Source organism: Erithacus rubecula, assembly GCF_903797595.1.
Source record: "Erithacus rubecula genome assembly, chromosome: 1".
NCBI classification, from domain to species: domain Eukaryota; kingdom Metazoa; phylum Chordata; class Aves; order Passeriformes; family Muscicapidae; genus Erithacus; species Erithacus rubecula.
Genome location: NC_136658.1, coordinates 10,204,895 through 10,228,585, shown reverse-complemented (window position 1 = coordinate 10,228,585; position 23,691 = coordinate 10,204,895).

Below are 23,691 nucleotides of genomic sequence, written 5' to 3'. Positions count from 1 at the left end.
ATTTGTAAAATTAGAAAGGGTGAGGGCAGAGAACAAAAGTTGACTGGTTTCTCTGTAGCTATGGTCTTAAAATTGAGACAGACAGTGTTTACTTTTGTAACCTTTTTGTTTAAAGATACAGCTTAGTGTAGAATAAAATACATCAAATGCAGTACTTTTGATGTTTTTATAAATGCATTCTCCTTGGGGTTTTTGATTGTGGAGTTATTTAAAGGTTTTTAAGATGGTTGTACATCACTTGTGAACAAGAAATGGTATCTAGTCAGCTAGATCCTGCTGATTAGACAGAGAAGATCCTGCAACAGAGTGACAACAGAAGGACTCCTGCAGGAGCTCCAATCTTTTTAGTCCAGAACACTGAGCTCTTTATTAGGAAATGTGAGAGATTAGAAGTCTAGTTTTCAGCATTGAAACCAGGTGTCTAAAATTGTCTGGAGTAAGTACATAACTTCAGGATAAAAAATGATATTACAGTGTGGGAATCCTCAAAATTAGAGGGTTCTGAGAAAGCTGCAAAAAGCAGTCTCAGAAACAGCAGAACTAATTAGAGCTAAGTGGTAGCCATAAGATTTGTCGGCAGAAAAGCTATATGAGATGTAGAAAACAAGGACAAATAAAACAATGGGATGTGTATTAACACTTGGCAGAAATAACTCCCTAAGCTGCAGAAAAGTATATCTAGCAAGATATTAAGAAGTTCTAAAATTAATAATGGAGCTGTGTACATTGTATGGTAAGGCTTACAAGCAGTAAGTACAAGTATTCAAAATAAGCAAACATTGTTTTAGCTGAAGATTACATGTACTTGGATAAAACTACTGTCAGTATGTTTCTGCTTCTTGTGATTGGTCAAAAAACTTTCAAAGTGTGTTGTAACACCAAGTTCTGCAGCTGCTGCTGAGGACATGAGCTGCTGGCATCTTCCCATTGTCCTAACCACGTAATGAGACTGATGCTGGAAAATAAACAGCTCGAGACATGTTCCACAGCAGTCCAGTCCCACTTGTGATTTTGTACATAAATCTGTGGCTGGCATTATTACAGGTTCTAGCTTGACTTCCATCTGGTCAATTCTTCCCCAAATACAATCATGGTATTGTTAAGGTTGGAAAAGACCTTTAAGATTCTTGAGCCCAGCCATTAAACCAGCATTGCCAAGGCTGCCATTAAACTATGTCCCTCAGTGCCACATCTACACATCTTTTCAATACCTCCAGGGATGGTGACTCCAACACTTCCCTGGGCAGCCTATTTTAATGCTTAACAACAGTTTCTGTGAAGAAAAGTTTCCTCAGGCCTGATGTAAACCTTCCCTACAAGGACCTGTAAGCAACACCTCAATGTCCTTCTTGTAGTGAGGAGCCCAAAACTCAAAGAACGCAGGATTTGATGTGTGGCTTCAGCAGTGGCAATAGAGGGGCACAGTCACTGCCCTGGTCCTGCTGCTACACCATGGCTGATACAGGCCAGGTGCACATAACACCACAGCCATTAAGAATTTATGGAAAAAGTAATAACAAAACCCATTGAAAACTATGATTCCACCTGTTACATGTAATTCCACCTCTTCAGGTAATTAGCATTATCATTAACAACTTAGAAATCCAAATTCCAAACTCTGAGTGCAAAAGACCCACAAACGATCAAGATTCTTTTCCAGGTTGCTAAACAACAAGAAGTAGTTCCTGTGAGAGAATCTTCTCTCCCTGTGCTGGGCTCTGTCCCACCCTTGGTTATAAAGCATTGATTCTTTTAAGTATTCTTTTTTTAAAAAGTAATTTCTCTGCTACTTCAGCTATAGAAAAAACATTGCAGAGACTATGGCAAACATTTCAAACTTCCACAAGAATTTCTAAAACTGTACTTAACTTTTGTTACTTATTTAAGCAGAAATGAAAGAGAAGGAGAAACAAAATGAATAGGTATAATTAAAACTTAAAAAACTCGTTCTTGCCACTTTGCTGAAACTAAAAGTAATGATGATACCATCAAAACTCTGAGATCTAGCCATTCCTTCCCAAACCCATACAATAATAATTTGGATCTTTATAAATAACTGCAATTCTGTATCTGTAAACTTTTTTCTGAATTCAAAGAAAACTACAAATATATCATGGCTACCTTCTTACAGAAACGATCATAGCAAGCAAAATAACTTTTCCAAAAACTGGATTTGTACTGTGGAAGCCTTTTCTGCAAAACTGGATGACTAAATCTCATCCCACACCAATGAAATTTCTGACTAAAATCTCATTTCTTGAACTAAGAGTTCCACTAAGCTGTTCTAGATACACACAGTATCCATACATACAGTGTTTTCTTCACTCTCACAGAGAAGGAAAGGAAAATGATGTTTAAAGAATTTAAAATCAGCAGGGACAGGCTCTGAGGGAATATGGTAGGTACCTTATTACCTGAACAGTATAGCTCAGATTGGTCCATACACTTCTCAGCCACATCTGTGGCCTGCCCTTCCATTCAAACCACTGCTCAAAACGTTAACTTTCCTTGAGACAAGGAAATTTACAAATTTACAGATTTCAGCTATTGCAGGAACAATTTGGAATAACCTGTAATTATTTCCCTCCTCTTTGTAATCAGTTTTCATGATGCCACTAATTAAACCAGAAACAAGAGAATTATTTAGCACAGATGGCACAGCAATAAAAATCTGGACATTTTTCATGCAAATGTCTGTCTTTGGACCTATTTTCTAAGCATATGGAATAGAAACCACTACACACTGCAGTATGGTATAACACTCTTGATAGCAGTAATTGACTATTACTTGAGTATAATGTTAGGGATCGTTTGACATAAAATACATGTCTTAAAACAGGTTATTTACCTTGGCACCATACTTAACTCATTCTGTTTCAGCTGCTGCAGTAAGAAATTAATCTGCTGTTTTTAGGTATCTCCAATGTTGAGGCTTGAGGTGGTGATCTCAAGAATGAAATATCTGAATCTCCTTTTGCAGCTGAAAGAAAGGCAGGGTTTTAATCTATGGGGAATGAACTTTTATACAAGATAAATTTGGACTACAGAAATTAAATACCAAGTGCCCAAAAGAAAAAATATGTCTTGCTCCATGAATGAGCATGAATTATTATTATTTTGGAATGAAGGAAAAAGAAAAAAAAGAGGATTCAGAAACCATTTTAGGCTAGCAGCTTAGAACAGTTATCCCACAAAGAGAACTTAGCTAGAGCAGCACTATAGAGATAGCCAAGTTAACCTGAAACTGACTGGTCAAGTGTGAGAAGTTTATATCAAAGGCCATAAATGGCATGAAGGAATAGAGTTTAACCAATTTACCTGCTGAGAGCCAATTACTCCTATCAAACTTTTATATTGCCACTTCCATTACTTCAATGGCTAAATTAAAACTGCTTCAAGTATTGATAACTCCAGTTTATTATTTCTAAAAGAGATGGCAATACATCTTCACAGCAACAACTCCTACACATTCCCTCTGGTTTTAAAAAGGAAATGGGGATTAGTCCAGACTTGAAAAGGTCCCTCAAATTAGGAGGTATCACTTGCTCCAAATCAAGAGTTATTTGAAATATGCTTCTAAGAAAATCAGATTATTTAGTCTTTCAAGTTGCAAATTACAATTTTGAAGGGGTTATTAAAAAATATCTTGCATGATATTTGCATATATACAGTCTCCTTGTATCTTGAAATTATTTCTGAATGATTCCTGGTGTTATAATAACTTAGTTTATTGTGCAGCTATCAGATTAATTAAAAAAAAAAAAAAGCAAACCTCTCAGAGAGGTTCTGAGAGAACTCAGAAACATTTTTGCAAATCATGTATTAAAATTTTTCCAGCTGTTCAGCCCAAATAAAGCTGAACTTCCACTGAAATTTTCACACGGTTATGTTTCTATAGATTAGGCAAAACTGTGTTTTAGGAATCACTGACTGAGAGAGAATTGAGGCAGTGTTATTAACAGAAGTTACATTATTAACAATTACAATCTTCCAAAGCAGATATCATCAATAACCAGAAAGGAAAATTTTAAAAAACATAAAAATTTACAGGAATAGTCTCTTCTCAGACTCTTTCTGTGTATCTGTATGATTACACCTTTTTTTGGGCAGCTAAAACTGAGCACACAATTATTGCTGGTTCTCTGTTCTAATATGGGTCTTTTAACATAGCTCACAGAAGGTCACTGAAGTTTTTGGAGCTGGTTTTTCCAAGTGCCATTCCTCTGAAACATAAAGGTCTGCTATGCGAGATTTCTAAGGGGTGAGCCTGTGACATCTGATACAAATCTTGCTACAGATGCAGAAGTGGTATAAACAAGGTAAAACTTCTTTCATAAAACACTAAGCCTCAAAAAGAATAAGGGCAGGAGACATCCTGGTGAGTCAGGGTTCCTGTAAATGCTCTCAGAGCACTACAGTTCAGGCACAAACACTTGCAGCATCCAACAGGATTTATGTGCTCCCTGAATAAAAGCTGGCCAGTCCCATAGCTCCTCTAGAAAGACATCTTCCCCCACAAGGTGCTCACTGCCAAATTAGTTGCTCCTTAAGGAATAAAATTATATGCCTTATAATCTATGCTACATAATCAGGCTATTAACACCATCCACTCACACATTCTCTGAGATTTGGGACAATCCACAATTACTCTGCTCTGGCTGCTCTTAGGTTTTGGAGTCACTCGCCCTGTATTAATTACATCATGTGAGAGAAGGGTATGAGTAACTCTTAGTAACACTACCCTCAGTAGTAACACATGCACAGGGTGTCAGAGACAGATTAGGAGTTTATGCCAGTCTGACTGGCAGCTAATAATGCTGCAGTTTAGGGATTTCTGAGCTAGGGAAGGAAGCAACACCTCGTTCACAGTTACCGTTCACTTCAGCTTTATGAAGTAATCGAAATAAAGAGCATTATATAAAATCTCATTATTACTCTGCCTCCTTCTACATTTGAATTTCATCCTTTTTATTATTTATTTCCCTCTGCCTGTGCTGTAGGTGACAAGAACATGAAGAGGGACTAGTTATGATATGTAAATAGTATCTGAAGAGGTGAGCTTGAAAGCACCAGGCATAAAATTGCTCTTTACTGGTGTCTTACACATCTTTGCTTCTTGTTGTATTTCAAGCAGCAAATGCAAGCACTTAATTATGTTCCTCAGCTCCTGACCAGTAAATTTAATAAGAATGCTAGAGTCCCTTAATTTGATTTGCAGAGACAGTATGAACTGGAAACAACTAAAAAATTGAAAAGTGTGATGAATTTTTCCTCTCCGTGGCACTTTCATATCAACACATGCTTACCTCTAACAGGTTGCAATATTCAGGTCATATTTTAATAACCAAAGGAGCTCTTTTACACCATCAATGATTTCTTATTAAGATGCAAATCAAGAACAATCTATGATCTTCTAGCAGAGCCTGAAAGCAGTTTCTTAATTAGTCAGGCTCCATCTAACAGCCGACAAGACTTCCTTCATCATAGGAAACTGACTTTAAAATTATCTTAGGAATTCAGATTTGTGGTCAGCAATAAAGGGCTAGAACCATATATAAACCATCAAAATAAAATGGTAATTTTTAATAGTCATTATAAATCAGCATATTTTCTCTTTAACAACAGAAAGTGTGAATGAAGTTTAGCTGTTTAATCTCTGTTTTGTAAACTCATTCTGACACTATTTCACTGACTCAAGAGTCACTTCTAACTGCTCACTCAGTGAACTTTTCTTCATGCTTTCTCTCTCACCACTTCCTAGCTTTTGCAGTATCTCCCTTCATCTTTTAAATATAGACCTTTGGAAATGTAAGTCTCTAAAGCATCTCTGGTGATGACATGATTACCACATCTCACCTGTTGCTGCCATCATGTAGTCCATAATTAACCTTCAAAGTGCTTTGTTGCCATCTCAGCTTGAGTAATGGAATCCTTGAGATAAACACCATGGCTTGCATTCATCTTTGGAGAGCTTGCTTTTCTTGCCATCAATAACAGATTTATAACAAATTATTAATACCTCTATCCCTATCAGACCTTCATTTGGATTGAGCAGAACTTTGCTAAAGCCAACAAATGTCTAAGGTCATGCTGAGGCAGAAACACATCTCGTGGTAGCATCTTTACTATTTTCCTCACACATTTTGGCAGGCTGACAAGCTGTGCTGTGGGTACAGGGAAAATCTAAAGAAGGTAGAACAGGTTTTCTACCTGTTTTCCACCCACATTCCAAAAATAAAATGTTTTGAACAGGCCAAATATATAGTCTAGTCCTGATTCAATTAATTTCCATACCAAATTCTCTATTTCTCCAACTTCAGCAAGACTGCTCACTATCTTAAAACTTAAGCCTGAGGAGATTCGTTTAAAGGAACTAATCCAGCTAAATACACTACCATGAGGAATTTACACGAGTTAGCTCTCTGTATTTGCATCTCCCCGAGGCAGTATTCTAATGGCACCATAGTAAAAGAGTGTTATTGCCTCACAAATCTGACATCTTCAATCCTCTTAGTAGTTTTAAAAATATAATTATAGGTCAGTAACTATTTGACTAAAGTTGATGATGGGTATGGAGTATCTCTCTTACGAGGAGAGACTGCAGGAGCTGGGCCTGTTTAGTCTGGAGATGGCTGAAAGGGGAGCTCATCAGTACCTACAAATATATCCAAGGTGGATGTCAGTAGGATGGAGCCTGGCAAAAGGACAAAGAATAGTGGCTATAAACTAAAACACAAGAAGATCCATCTCAACATCAGGAATAACTTTGCACTGAGGATGGCAGAGCACTGGAGCAGCTGCCCAGGGAAGGTGTGGAGTCTCCTTTCCTGGAGACATTCCAAACCCACTTGGACACATTCCTCTGCACCTGCTCCAGGTGACCCTGCCTTGGCAGATGGTTTGGAGCAGTCTCGCAGTATCCTGCCATTCTTATTTTTGAAAAGCAAACTCTCAGCTCCCGAGCCCACACAGCGCTCCCGCCGCGGGCTCCACACGGGGCTGGCAGCGCTGCGGCCCCGCAGGGTACAACCACCGCCTGAAGAAAGGCGGTCCCGGCCGGGAATTCGCGGCCAGACAAGGGCGGTCTCGGCCGGGAAAGGGCGGCCAGACAAGGGCGGTCCCGGCCGGGAATGGGCGGCCCCGGCCCCACAGCCCAGGCCCGCGCCGCCACCTCGTGGTGGAGACGCCGCCGGCCGTGGGCAGAAGCCGCGTTTGGGAAGGGGCCGCGTTTGGGAAGGGGCCGCGTTTGGGAAGGGGCCGCGTTTGGGAAGGGGCCGCGTTTGGGAAAGCACACCCGGAGGAAATCCCGGGCAGCTGCTTGAGGCCAGTTTTGGGCCAGCTCTGAGCAGGAGCGGCGGTGTCCCCACGCTCCCGGTGCGGTCATCACGATTTGCTGGTGCTGCTGAGCCCGTGCTTGTTAATTTTCCCACCCACTGGTGTTTTTTCCAGGGGATTACTGAGATGCCGCTATGTTTGTAGTTAATTCCCTTAAGTCAATCCACCTGTTCCAGAGGTGAAGGAAATACCTGCCTACTGCGGATTTAAGGCTTTCATAAGTCAGGTCAGTTGTATGCAACGTCTATTTGTATGCAACTTCAGTAGACTACTGAAATGCAAGCTCTGCATATGCTTACTGATAGATACAGTTTTATTTTTTTTTTTTTTTTTCATTCTTGGACCTTTCCAGATCCAGTCATTCTCAGAGCTCTTCTCTGAGGCCATTCCAAATTTGTCAGTATTCTTTCAAAGCCACCAATTTCAGAATTGGACACAGCATTTGACAGTGATCTCATCATTGATGCAGAGAAAACAAACAAACCACCAAATGAAACCTCCCCATCACCTCCTGAATAATATTTCCTTGTTAGTACAGTGGAGTGGGGCTACCTTGTCCTAGGACAATTATATTGTCTGTCAATATAGCACTTTTTAGTCAGGGAGAAAAAAAAAAAAGCTTGCTAGATCTGTTTAGTTCCAGAAGGGGGCCCTTCTAAAACCTTACTTACAGTCTTAGGATACAGAGACTGTGTCCTTTTTCAGACACAGATCTGCAAATCCTTCCACCTTCCTTCCACCAAATTTCAGGTTTTTATCCCTGTCTTAAAGACATCTTGCAGGTGCACCAATTCTTCTTGAATAGTTTCTTAATTCTTTTCTCCCCTGAGGTGTTAGCAACTACCAGGGGCTACCCTCAGTCTGACAATGCTATATTTTTTAAAATTTTTGCAAGTTAAACCACAGTGTAGTTCTGAGATGAACAGTTTGCAGAAGACCATATTTGACAATTTATTTTACCAACCAAGCCAGTGATGTTCTAAGAAGTTACATACTGTTTTGATAAACAGATTAAATTTTCACAGCTAATCTAAGACTACAGTGAGCTTGTGGACTGTATGAATCTTGTAACATTTGTCCTCCTTTTTTTAGTGTGCAGTTCCTGGACCTGTGTGATGAAACTTGGCAGCCAGTGTGTAACTCTTGCTGGGAATAACACAGGTCAGCCCTTCATTTTCAGACACAGGGTCAGCCATGAAAAGGATCTAATTCACTACTAAACAGTAGAGGAGAGAAGCAATACCTCTTAATACCTAGAGTGTCTTCAGAGGTCAAGATAGAAATATTTATACTTTGTTCTCAAAAAAAACCCCCACTCTAACTCAAGCTAGTGGGCAGTATCAGGGTATTCACATGATGCACTTGGGAAGTGACCCTATGGGTTTGTGGGTCTCAGACCACTGATAAGGAAGTGTTCACTTTAGAAAAACAGATCCATTTCATGAAGGCCAAAGTAATAATTTATGAGTTTTCTACTTTGACAGGAAAATAGGCTAGGAGATCAGCCCCATCTTCCTTTCAGTTTAGTGGCAAAAAATTTAGCAGGAAGCCCTTCCAGGCAAGATCACAGAGTCATTTATGTTGGAAAAGACTTCCAAGATCATTTAGTCCAGTCTTTGATAGATCTCCAGGCTGAAAACTAGATCATGGCACTGAATGCATCGTCCAGTCATTTATTGAACATTTCCAGGGGTGGTGACACCACAATTGGGCAGTCTGTTCCAATGCTTGAAAAATTTTTCCATGAAGAAATTTTTACTGAGAAGAATTCTTTCTGAGGAGAATTTACTTTATATTTCTACAAACCCAGAACCCCAAATGTGCAGGAGGATTCAAGTGTTGTCTTGCTTATTAACAAAAAAACTGAGCACTATTAAAAAAACTCCAACAACCCGAAAACAAACAAACAAAACCAGAAAGGAAGACAGACAATAGAGGAAGGTAATAAAAATACTAATGACAAATCTATCCTGGCTGACATGCATCTTCAGGAATTGGAATTTTTTATTTCTCCTCCAGGTAAGAAACTATGCTATGCTATTTTATCTTTGCCATTCTCTTAAGGTCTTTGATAGATGTCATACTTTAAGAAAAATCATCAACAGTGTCAATTATTTATAAATGCTAGAAAAAACTCCATCAAAGAAGACATGGAAGGCAGGCAGTAAGATAAAGAGCACAGAACTCTAATAATTACACATGGGTTAGAGATTTTTTTTTAAATGACAAATATTTTTCTTGACAAGTTTAAAAGCATATCACTTCACAAAGGAGAGGCTAAACTGGCAGATGCCAAATTCCTGATAATAAACATAATCTAAAGCTATTTCATAAAATCTTCATTTAGCAGTGCTTGGATTCAACTGCTTGGTTGCAGAAAAAACCCACAGTGACAGAGCTGAGTCACTAGTGGAACTGACTTCTTTTATGGTGTCTTAAAACTGATTTAATCAATCCTTTCAGTCACTTGAGATAGCTAATGAGGGTGCCATAAAGGGAATCTCCTTCTCACTTCTTACTTTAGGTAATGTTTTTTACCTTATGGAATGGGGACACAAGCTGTGCTGCAGGCAGCAGATTCAGGGAAATCTTTTATCTCCCTGACCCCTTCCTTCTTCCACACCTCAAGGCCACAGAGATCTCACCTCTCAGTACTATTCATTTAAGTATTCGCCTGCCTGATCTTTAGCTGGTAGAATAAGCTGCTTTGAAACAAACTTTTTGTTACAAAGAGGGTTTTTCAGTTGGATCATTTCTCAGAACTGATTTAGAGCCTGCATAACTCAACCTATTCAAAGTGGAACAAAGAGATGAAACCCAAACCCAATGGCAGGGATCTCTGGCCGAGGCAGCAGCTAAAGGTGAGAACAAGCAGCTCTGGGGAGGTGAGGGGGTGTTTGTGTGGGTGGTGTCAATAAAATATCGATTCAGCTCAGCTGTAACTGGAATAGTTCCTCTGACCATGCACATAGTGCTTATCTCCTACTTCATCATATTGCCTGTACGTGACTTCTTTAATTGAAGTAATATATCTTTTGTGTTGCTTTACTTGCATTGATACACAGTGGAAGACTTAAGGGAGAGTCAACTGTATTTGTATTCACCTTGCTGATACAGGGCTGGAAAAATGTGGAGGCACGACTCAGGCAAACATCAAAACAGCTATTATACAAATCTGGGAGAACATCAAAGTGAAAGCTCTCGTGTGCCCTGATTGATTTCCATTGCAAATACAAAGCTAACTCATTTATTTTCCAGTTTGTGCTCATGATTATTTTAATTTAACATGTTTGTCCGGAGGCAGCCGTCATGTTGATGCCATGGTGCTGTGTCACACAAGCTGTGGCCTGAGACACCCCAGCTGGGCATCTCAGCATCTAGGAAATTTATTCATGCCTCATACAAAATGCATTGTACAGAAAAGCTTGCAGTGATATTTTGCAAAACAGCAAAATCTGTTACTCTGGAATGTTACAGATATTTTAAGAATCCCATATGGGCTTTTCTAGTCTATTTTTTTCCTGAAGATGGCCAGAATATACCTTAGTGGCAGATAGAAAAGTCTCAAGGTGCACTTACTGGCATCAAGACCAGATTGTCTGCAGATCCACTTGTATTCTGTGAGAAAAGCTAAAGGGGAGCTGCTGGGTTAGTAGGACCACTAATTGTGCCAGAGTTGACAGCTAACTGAAATTTTGTTATGAGATCAGTTTCAGGTCTGTTGCAGAGCAGCAATTCCATGGAGTTTTGAAGAGGAGGTGTCAGCTGTAATTGTGAAGAACCATGCAAATACACCCTGGAGCCACTCAGGAGGAAAAAAACAAAAAACCCAAATCCCTTAGCTTTTTAACCAGTGAATTTTAGATTCAATTGTGGCTGTTGCAAGCACCTCACGGGTTCAGGGAAATTAGGACTGGAAGAGACCTTAAAAAAAGGTCACAGTTGGGAAATTTTCTTAATGGTTATCCAGACCTTACCTTGCTGTAAGTTCAATAAACTTTTATCCTGTTTGTCAGGGAACAGTGACAGTGGGGCTGCTCCCAAGGGAGGATGAGCCAGGGGCCAAGGGTAGCTCCAGCACAGGCAATGCCCTCACCAGCTGGGTTAGGCAGAGCCAGGGGCTTGTGACAGCATCTGTCAGGAGCCCAGACACAGGAGAGGGCATGAACCAGGCCAGGGCCATCCAGGGGCAGCAGGAGTGAGACAGGATTGGAGACAAGGTGATGACATGGACCTGAGATCCACCTGGGAAGCCCTGTTAGAGAACAGGGGCAGGGGAGGTCTGGGGGGCGAGGAGAGGGGTGGGTCCAGGGAAGCTGGCCAGAACAATTAAGACCTGTTAGTGCTGACAGTGTCCTGACAGAATTCACAGTGGATGTGGTGATCAATTATGCTCTTCTGTGGAAGATGAATATGCTGGTTCTATCCTTACCTCTGAAGGTGCACTTCTGTACTCATTGAAAGGAAAAGAATTGTGTAAATGTACATTAAAAAGGTGTATAAAATTATCCACTCAGTTCTTGTGTTTGGTTGTGGTGTGTCTCAATACAAGTTCATGGAAGGATTTTGTTTCTAAGTGGTGGTTGTTGTTATGGGTGGGATTTTTGTGTATTGGCAAGAATGAGAAATAAACTTTTCCATAAACCACTTGTTCAGACACATGAACAAGTTTGAAAAGCAGTCCATTAAAATTATGAGTAGTTTGAAGTGCTGTTTCTTTGATCAAAGCAATTTGTTTGTTTGTTTGTTTTTCCCTCCAGAGGACATTACAAAACAATTGGAATCCTTAATGTGGTAAAATCAGGAAAATTTCAACTACATGCACTACAACTGGCCACAGTCTCAGTTAAGATAGTTAAACTCCCAAACCTCTGTCATCTGCTTCTGTCCAACTATTGTAGCATGAGGATCATCTGTGCAGTCTCTGAGCAGGTCATCCTCCATTCCAAGGACCTGGAATGATTTTGTATTTTGCTTTATATAATAATACAATTTATAAAATTTGTCTTATGTAATGGTTTTATATTTGCTCCACACTATGAAATGCTCATGAGAAAACTATACCCTGAACTCTGATAAATACCTCCCATCATCTTCCTAAGCTACAAGTAGTTCAGCTTTTCTTTGAGATATTACCTATGGAAGATTTCAGAGAAGATAAAAGGGCTCTCTAAAGGCTGAAAATGTGGGTACAATTATGTTGAACTGAATAGCAAAATAAATAATATAAGGATTTTATATTTTTAAATATATTTCAATTAAATAAAAAGACCCCAGAATTTCCAGTTTGGAGTGGTATATTGAAATTTCTGTTCCTCATTCAAAGTGTACACATAGCTGTACCTATGCCCACTAGGGAATATTCCACACACATTCTGTGAGTAGTGCAAACACTGAGTTATCTAAGAACAAAGTATTTGTAGCTGTGTACAGAGGGAATACACATTCTTGGGAAGCAGATCCATTTACAGTGCTAACGCTTCACATACTTGACTATTTCCCACATTTTCTGCCGTATGTTTTATTAAACCAGGAACTTTTGAACCTTTGTCCCTGTAGGGAATTTAATTTAATCAAGGCTCATTCACAGGAGCGACAGATACTATATCTTGTCTCAAAGTGCAGTCTAATTCTGCCTTGATGCTGCTGCATAATGGATGCACACTTTACACTCACATTCCAGAGTGTATTTTTCAGCTAATATACTGTTCCAGCACTGCAGAAAAATCATCTGAAAATTGAAATATGTGTCAGTCAAATGGTAGAGATTAATAAAAATTGCTGCCTACATGAAAAACTGAAACTAGGTTTCTAGCAAGAAGATATTTTATTAGCAGAAATAAGAAGTTCTTTTCTGAATTCATTCTCACATGATAAATTAACTTCTCTTACAGTGCAGACATTAAATCATTTGAAGTTACCTTACCACAGTTCTCACCATCTGTGCCCTTGCTTTGCTTCCTTCAGTGCCCAGCAGCAGGAGCACTCAGCTAGCTGGAAATGGAAAAGAGTTGTTTATATAAAAATAATGAGCCACCTCTGAACTGATCAAATTCCCCCCTGTACACTGCCTGCATAAAGGATTATCTGAGATTACCTCTTTTGTAAACCCCTCACCTCCTCTAGTTCATATCTCATAAGCTTTAAGACTGATAACATTTTGCAGTGACACTTTTCCAGCCCAGATTTCTTACCTATGCATTTCTTTTTTTATTACAAAGCATTTATATTTTGCCCAGAGCACTCATACCGTAGAAGTTTTATGCATCCCTGCAACTAGGGGAAGAGAAGAGGACAGAAAATAAGATAATTAAATTTATTTTGCCTGCTACAGAAGTTTGGTTTTTGTCAGCTAATGGGGACAGGGTGGGGGAAGAAGGGGATGGATGGATGGATGGATGGATGGATGGATGGATGGATGGATGGATGGATGGATGGATGGATGGATGGGATGGGATGGGACAGGACACATTTCCTTGTTTGTTGTCAGAGTCTGAAATTTGGGGTTTCTTTCTTTGTCAACAAGTGATCTTAAAACATTGTGATCCAGGTTTCTGTATAATATATTTGAGGAATTCAGCAATTGATGATGTGTCTTCAGAAAACCATCCATAAGGCACTCATTTTCTTTATATATTGCAAGGAATTGATGTACATTATGAGCTAATAATCTGTCAGAATTGCCTGATACATGAATTTTTTTCTCATTGCATATACTTCATCTTAGTCAAGCTGCATTATTTGTTAATAACACTACTGTACTTCATCAGGACCCTGTTGTATATAAAGACTGGAATGCAGTTCCTTGAAAAAAAAGAACCAAAAGTAAAAAATAATTTCTTTCCCCTGTCTTAGTTATAAAAAATAAAAATAAATATTTATGAACTGTCAGACTAGCAAGAGGAAAGAGTGAGCGTGAAGCTGGTCAGCATGATTGCCAGTGATCTGATGATTCAGCCCAAACAAATTTGACTGTCTACAATGCACAAAGTTCATGCTTCTACCTGTTAAAAACCAGAGGAAATTTCCCTGTAACCATAACCTTTATAGGTTTTCTCACCAGGGGCTTCAAATCAAAATTGTAACAGTTGGCATGAGAGAATCTTCAATACTGCTCCCAGTTTTACCTATAATAGTTGAGAATAATCCAGCTGTGCTTTAGAAGCACATGAAATATGGATGGGACATCCCAGAAAGAAAGTCCTTCCAGCATAAAGTATAGAAACACATTTCAAACTATTCAGTGTTTTCTGCACATCACTTGAGCAGTTGACCTAGAACTGTCTTACAAAGAAAGACCAGTACATGACTGACCAAAAATGATGTGTGTCATTTGTATAATTATATATAATTATAGATTGCCAGTATCAAGGAAAGACAATGTTTCATGTGCTCAAAGGGGCAATCCAAATAAGAAAGTGATCAATGTTAGTCAGGGATTCTGCATTACTGATGAACTAACCTGTACCACTGTACAATTTTTGCAAATGGAGTGATTTAAAGCATCACATAGTTTGGTGAAATGACTTCAAGTTTCAAGAAATATATTAGTACATGTGAAGTTTTGTGTGCTTTATGCATTTTTTTTCTGAGTCTATGGGTTAACTGGGATTTTTTTTTTTTTTCAGTCTAGCATCTAGATCAGATACCTAAAGAATCTGCAAAAGTTAAAGTGAAGAAGGTCATGGAAACAGCCTGTCCTGTTTTTGAGGAGGAAGTGGACTGCAGCATGAATGATGAGAGGCACACAGGTGTCTCCCTATTAGTCAGTTGTCCTGGTTTAAAACATAGATATCTGCCAAGGAAGGTGGGAACCTTCCTGGATGGAAAAATTACCCCCTCCCTCCAAATTGTTATAAATTTGAAATGACAATATATAACAAGACAAACACCACCAACAAAAAAGGGTTTTATTGCAATGCCACACCACCATACAGAGAAGATGTTAAAATTTTGTTATTACCAAAGTTTACATGTTCTACTTACGACCCTGTGCTGTCCAGTCTGTAAAAAGCATCTTTCTTTAAGAGTTGAATTACTGAATTAAATGTGATGACTGAAAACACGCAATTCAGCAGCAGCATTTTGATGGCAAACTCAAGTCAATAAAGGATTTAAACCAGCGTTTTAAAATTTTATTTCCATCACGTATCAGAACAGACAACTCTGTGAAGTAAGGATTCCATATTCTAAACTAGTTAAGTCTCAGAAGCAGGAAAAGACTCCCATCAGCAATTGGCCTCACACATGCTGTATGGCCAAAAAGAAAAAAAATCAGTTTCTGAAATACTGTATAAAAAGTTATTGTACTACTGAACTTCAGTCTAACTACAATAACTCCCAAAAAGGAACTATGTCTTGGAACTTAGCATTACTTCATATTTTGCATTTACTTACTATGAAATTACGCTTTTATATTTCTAGCCAGGTTTATTTTGATAGCTGCAATGGTACTGGTAAAATATGGTATGTCTTAACTAACTGTATCTTACAGAGATTCTTTTATTGAGTTTGAAACTGAAGAAAAACATATGAGCCACCATTCTGAGAATATCTATGCAAAGACTTAAAATATATATGTATAATTAGTCTCTGTGATACAAGTAGAGGCTTTGCACAGTGCTTGTGGAATCAAAGCCTTAATTCACATTAGTGACTTCAGGTACTCTTAAGTGGCTTAGAAGTCAGTTGAATTAACAGGTGAAAATACCTAATATGGTTTTCCGAATTGATTTCCCCTCTTTCTATTTCTCCTCAATCTAGGAGTCTTGTAGAAAAGCTGTCATTCCAGGAGGTGATGGTGAGAGCAAGCCATTGGATTAAAACAGAGTGCAAAGAAGTGGTTTCTGGTGCTTCTAGGGCACCAGCAGTCAAAGCTGGGGTAGTGGTTATCTTTCACTGGAGAAAACCATATTAAGAAATTGAGAAAAAGACCTGAAATCAGCTTTGCTGTCCCTCAGTGACTCTATCTGCTCTGCTTATATTACTTTGTGTGATAGTGCTGCATTCACAGCTTGCTCACTCTTGTGGAAACCTCTGGCACTGTGTAACAAGCAGTCCCAAAGCACCAAATGCAGACTTCACTTGATGCTGTAATCTAATTTACCTTCTTTATAGTGATCAAGTCTTCAGAGGATCCGTGGGAAAAGCCCTCAAAGTCTCTTAGAAGCCCAGCACAATTAGACTTCAAAAAACTCAAAGTACGTTTTCTACAAATTTATTCAAAGCATTTTAGATCCCTTTTTTTCCCTTCTCTGCTCCCTAGGTTAGGTGTGCCTTCCATTCCTAATGAAGCTGGGCATAAATTTAGCCTATTAAGGTAATGATGGGGCAATGAAGAATTGCTGTTATTCCTGCTTTTAATGAGGACATGAGGCCTGCTGGAGTAAAGTTAGTAGTTTTGGAAATACTTGAGACCCAGAAAACTCATGAGATGAAAACTGAGTGAGAAGCCATGGGAATGACAGTGTACTTTGTTGTCAACTAAAATTTACTTGAGGAATCTCATGTAATTTAAGGTGTGTTTCAATTTTATTATTGGGTGAAATTAACCCTAATGAGAATTTTCATGACAACAAATGAGACTGAACACAGGTTACTGCCAGAGTCCTGTGTTTCTGCACATATATCCAGAGATGCCATCTGCTAGAATATAAGAAAGAAGAAAAGTATGCAAAATATTTGGAAAACAGTTAAAGAAATTCATGTAAAGACTGTATTTATAATGGATTTTAAAAATATTTTTTAATCATCACTGAACTTAGAAGAAAAATTGTGTTTTATATTTATTTTGCCTTTGCATTTTCATATTTTCCAATACTCCTGCTCAGGTGAGCAATTGCATATAGCTACCATGGAAAGAAATGAAAAGGGAGATAGCACAGTTGCAATACTAGAAAGGGAATGTGCAGGAATACTGCTGAGGATTATGTTTCCCATAATCATGATTACATTTCAGCATCTAGGGCAAGGAGGAAAAAAATACTGTGAGAATTAGGTGTTCCACTCCATTTTTCTAACCAAACTGTGCCCTCCAACCACTAGAACATCCTCTGCTCTGTGATTCACTCTTAGTTTACTCACAAAGCATTTGGATGTAATGAATAAGGAGAGACATTTTAGTAAGCGTGATTGACGCACACAGACAGATCTTGCTGTCTGCCAAATTCACTTTGTGCCTTGCAACTCAGAAGTGGCCAGAGCTGTGTGGTGGAGAATAAAGTCTCCACATGAGAAATTATCACAGGCACAGAACTGGCAGCTCCAGACAGTCAGAAATCACAGCTCGAGCCTCAGAGCAGTGCCACAGGGCTTTAAAAAGTATGAAACCTACTTAGACTAATATATTCTGTATTTTTGCATTTATGCTCTAGATTTGGAGACTTCAGCTTGGTTTTCTTTCTTTCTTTCTTTTTTTTGTTCCTTTTCACTTTCCTTTTTTTTGTTCCTTTTCACTTTCCTTTTTTTCCCCCACTAAATAAAAGCTGATGTTCTTTTGAAATTTTATGGTCTGGCAACTGATCTCTGCAAATATTTTCAGAAATTGAAAGTCTTGGGATAATTTTTTAACAGTTGTCAATATATTTGGTACAATAAAGGCTACACTCTGCACAGGGAATTCCCTGTCTGGTGTAAGATAGATAGAAGTCTGGTAACAGGAATATCAGACTAAGATGAAATATATCGGAGAAAAATAAGAGAATATGAACTGAGCTGCTTTGGCTCCTATTCTTGACACAAGCACAGGTTCTGTCTCCTAAATGCAGTAACTCACAGAGGTCTTTCACAGGGGAGAGCCTTTCTCCAACAGATCAGGCTTTTACCATCTGTCTTGGTCTCTCTTTTCCCCACCTCTGTGCAATCCAAACAGGAAGGGACAATGTAAAAGCCACTGACACGTTATTAAATTAAAAATGTTCAGGAGAGGTCAGGAACGAAATCTCAAGGCTGTTTATAGTAGCTTGATTGCTGCCTGTGTAGCAAATAAGGCAACCATACAAAGGTCACCGTGTCTCATCCTATTACATCAGTGCCCTTTCAAAGTACATTGTGTCCCTTCAAGTTGTGTCACATCGAGAGCTGGTTCAGTGCTTCATTGTGATTGATATTCATTGCTAATTTAACTTTCTGCTGCTGGTACATTACTTGTGAACCCTTTCTTGTTCCTGGAAGCATATTTGCTGTTTGCAAGAGTCTTTGAGCAATTTGGCGACGCTCGATTTGATAGTTCGTGTTTTTGGGAGAGCCACATAAAACAAGTGGTTCCTTCCCCTTCGTTATCAGATGACACTTCTTTTTTAATAGCAGAAAAATTTTGATTACAAAAGCACGTATTTATTTGTTGATTCTTAATGCAGCTGTAATATCCTTAAAACCAAGCCAAAACAAATAAACAAGCAAAGAACAACAACAAAAAAAGCCCAAGTAAAAAGAACCAGAAGCTTTGTCAAAGAAGCTGACAATGAGCATGAACTTGTAGGATTTAAAATGTTGACTGTACATTCAGTATGGGCTTGTAAGCAGGGCTATTTATTGCATTACAAACCCAGTTAAAAGTCAAATCCCTCAAGTGCTACATGGAGAGTAAAACTCAGAATTCTCCGCTAGAGGACTCTCTTTTCTTTGAAATGACACACTCAGCTCTCACATAAAGACTTCGGGACCCTGTCCTTCGGTCCTTGCCGTCAGAGTGGTTACTTTATAAAATGTGTGAACGAGGTCAATGCTGAGGGACTCGTGAAGTCTCAAATGTTCCCTCTTTAACTTTAAATGGGAAGCAGATTTTTAAAGCAGCATCCGAATCAATTAACCAAGCTGTGAAATTGAACTGAAGTGCATGGAAAAATCTCACTCTGTTTTGACACATATGTAATATTTTATACATACTGTTGCACTCTAGAACATATCTTCACCTTTTTCTATCATTCTGCCCTGGTTTTGACACATTCACACTCAAAAGTTTACCAAACATGATTCTCACCTGTGACCACATTGTTTTATTTTGACTTCAGTGAGTGTGGGAATTTGTTAGTGCTTTATATAGATTATTGAAACACCAGGAAAATGAAGTGTTGCTTTTTCTCAGCATCCATTTTCATGTGAACCTGCCCCATTTAATGGGGAAATGCTAATGAAAGGGCTAATGTCCCCCATCAATCTGCTTGTGCCTGGCTGTGTGTCCCCTCTGCCTTTCCTCCAGCAGATATAATGATTGTGTGGCTGCAAGGTGAGCTGGATTAATCACCTGGCTCGACCCGAACAAAACCTGCCAGAACTGGTGCCAGAGCAGCGTGTTCCCTGCCAGGGAGCTGGGGGCACCATGGGCAGGCTGGGAGGGCAGGGCAGGATCAGGACATGCTGTCAGCTGCAGATTAGGTGCAACATGATATGGCAGGTTTTCAGGCCACTAAAAATGTCATGCAAACACCACTTTGGTTTTTTATTTGTTTTGTTTCTGAAACTGGAGTTAGGTCACATCCAGGCTCCCGATCTGCAGTGTTGGATTCATGCACTTTCCTGGAGTTCACTGGGTTCACAGCTGTTTGGTTTTATGCAGCTACAGAACAGGTGGCCTGGGAGAATTAGACCAATAAAAGATGTGTTAGCAAACTTAGGTTCTCTCTCTTTTTTTTTTTTTTTTTTTTTTTTTTTTTTTTTTTTTAATTCCTCTTCATGGACATTACAGTCACATGGCTGTTCCCTGTGACACTACAAACAATAGTACTCAAGGGGTGCAGTCACTGGAAATTATGGAGACAATATGTTGTGAATCCATCAATTTGTGCAAACAGTCTCTCTAAGCACTTACTAAATTGCACAGACTTGATTGAACCATGTCTACTATATATATTCAAGTTATAACATGCTCTTACATCTGTGGTACATTTATGCTAAAGCCAAATCCTGTTGCACTAGTATGGGTTAGAGTCACAAACTCAATGTGATGATTTGATGAAAATCTGTGTCTACCAGATTTTTTACCATGTCCTAACTGCAATTACTGAGAAAGGAATGATAATTATTTCAATAAAATATATGAAATAACAACAACAAAAATGATGCTTTAACATTCTGTATATTTTTTGTCTTTCAAGGGTGATATTTTTATATTTTCATACAACAATTTTACAGATGTTTGTTCTTTCAGTAGCATAACAAAATATGTGCAATATTTTCTGCTAAGCATGATTTTCTGGATTTTTTCTTATAATTGCTTTTGAAAAATAATTATAAAAATTGAAAAATCTTCATAAGGCAGACCTAAGCCTAGAGAAAGCAAACTATTACCCAGACTAATTAAGTAGTTTGACTTTCTTCTTGATGAACTTAAGATGAGGATATCTTGCATTGTTAAAAGGCAAGGCTATTGTTAATTACCTGATGCTGGATGACATGGATGGTCTGTACAATTGGAAGTACACAGCTTAGAAAGGGATTCTCCTATGTATAAATTCAAAGAAATCACAAAATTAGAGTACACATTTCCAGAGAGAAACATAATCCAGTTGCAAAGCTCCTTGAGTTAGATTCAAACTTAAGACTAAACTCTCTTACCTGACTGCTTGCATGAACAAATATAATTTTAACTGGATATAGCCAAAGTTCCTGAGTGTTAATTTAAGGCAGCAATAATCAGAACAAATTAATACATAGCAAACAAAAAAGAACAATAAGCCATTCAATGCTGTCAAAATACAGTTTTAAACTAGCTAGTGAGCATGTATGCAGTATTGCAGAGTCTTCTCAGGCAGTGTCTGCCAAGCATGGATGATAATTTTATTATGGAATAAAAACCAAATGGTTCAGGAAGTATGAAGAAATTACTGAAGTCAGAGGAGCAGGAAGAACTGTCAGTGGTTTAACAGGGACCTAAAAAACTATAGTCACAAAAAATATAAGTAGAGTTTAATGGCCATATTTTGGAAGAAAGTACATATTTTCCTAGACAAACTGTTGAAGTTGAATAAAATGGAGATGCTTTTGGACTTGTCATCCCTCAAGGGGACTCCCAAATCCAAAACCATAATCCCCAGAACATTATCTGACTTAATAAATGTTGCTCTCCCTTTCCTCACTTGTATCCTTACATCATAGTTGTAACCAACATGGCAAAATATTGTACAGTAGAACAAAGATGTTTTCTACAGTGATAGGAATCAGAACAAAAATGAGAATATAGTCTTGGAGAAAGTTCAGTCATGGAGGTTTTAATTCATTATCTGTGATTCCTTTCCTCTTCTTGAAAAAAGGAATCTTTATTTCTGCCAGGCACGTGCATAGGTGGCAAATGAAGCTGATCAGGGTAAGTGGAAAGATCCTGTTTCACAGATGAAAATGTCAAATCTTCATTTTCCTTTGGAAGCAAAGGTCAGTGTCTAGTCTCACGTGCCTTAAGGTGTACAAAAGTTAAACCAAAACCAATGGAGAAGCAGAATTAAATCGTCTAACTGTACTTACACACACAGGGTCAGCTTGTTGCCTTTGGTGCTGATCACTGGGTATTTTGGGTATTAGATTCAAAATCTTGGTCTTATTCCAATACTCCAGGACTGTTTGTGGCATAGTGGTGTTCAGATCAAGGTTTTCCACGAGGGTCCACCAACCCTGTAGAGTCAAATGCCCCAGACACTGTGATCCATCATATCCTTTCATAACCTTCTGCTCCAAGTACATTTTTTGACCCTTGCCCCATATAAATTTACAACAACATATACACTAATGAAGACTTTAAAAGCAATCCTCCTTCACTATCTTGCTCTCATAAAAAAGAACTTCCTTTACCAAAGGTTTTTCTCTTCCTGGGGCAGGGTGAGAGGAGGAGGATGTGCCAGATGTTGGGAGCTGTGGCTGCTGCACTGTCAGAAAGCGCTCGGGCACTCTGGTGATGGGAGCTGCATCCACCTGGCACCAGAAGCAGCCAGGGTGACAAGTGGGTTCAGCTCGTTTGCTGAACCTTGCTGAAGCCTCTTGTCCCCTCGCCAAGCCACACCATTTGTCCTGGCCGGCTGTTGGCAGTGGGACACGCAGGGGGTGAGCGCTCTCACAGAATGCGCACTCTGCCTTGCGTGTCCTACAGCACTCAAGGGATTAAACAATAGGAATCGCCGGCAGAATTAGCATTTTAATGGGGAACAATCAGTTTGAAAATTCCCATAATTTGGCCTTTGAGCACCATCTAAAAAAACTGCAGGCACAGGGGGAAGGAGACAGAGAGACGGAGAATGTGCTCTGCCCAGACTTACGAGAAATCCAGGCTGTGTTTTAATGAGGGATGGGCTGAAGTAAGTCAATGCAGCTGACCTTGCTGGAGACACATTTTCCTCACGCTGAATCCTGACATTTCAGACCTGCTTTCACACATTCCATGAATAGATGTCATTACTCATTATCACATTTATCACTACAAGACTGAAACAATGAGGTGTCACCGAGGGGAAGGATTAAAATAGGCTCTAAAACTTTTCCCTCCCCACCTTCCCAGGAAGTACCTGGCATAGGTCATCGTATGGCCATGTGTTCTAAGAGGGGAAATAGAAGCTAAGGTTTTGATCTGAAAAACTGTTCCTCAGAGATGTTATTTTGCTAAATCCAAAACTTTCCAGTATCCTGTTCCCTTCCAGACTAACAGAAGACATTGAGAACAGCTTGGAGAGATAATAGCCAGTTCTATCCTGTACTGGGGGCTTATCCTCCACTGCAGGTAGCATCTAGTACTCAGTGCAGATCTTTCCTACTTTCTGTAGTTTTCATCAGTGGCAATGAAGTACATTACAAACATTGATTTGACCATGTCGTGGGATAGCGAGGGCAAGGAGAAAATGGCACAGTTACCAAAGTGCAGAGAGGGTGAATATCTGCCATGCAAAACTAGAGAGGCTGAAATTAACTCCTTACATAAGTCACTTAGGAAGCCTGAAGACAATCCAGACACCTTCTTTCTAGGCAGAGGTGATGATTGGAACAGATCAAAGGAGTCCTGCCCCATGTGTAACCTCCCTCTGCTCTGCCAGAATGGCTCCATCCATTGCACCACAAGCACACAGATCCTGGAAAACAAGTTTTGAAAATGGCTTTTTGCTTTCTTTTCTTTTCTTTTTCTTTTTTTTTTTTCTTTTACTGTTTGGGTTTTATTGTTTGTTCAGTTTAGATTGGGTTTTTAAGCCCTGTCAGTTCTTGAGGCTGCTGATGCAGAGAGGTGCCAGCATATAGGGAGAAGGACAAGAAATAAGCAAGAACTAAGACCAAAAAAAAAAGTGATGAAGAAAATACAGGGGGGTATTGCTGCTTACACAGCTTGAGTTGTGACTCCTAAACCTATTCCAAAATCCTAAATCTTGTGATAAACACAGTGTGCTA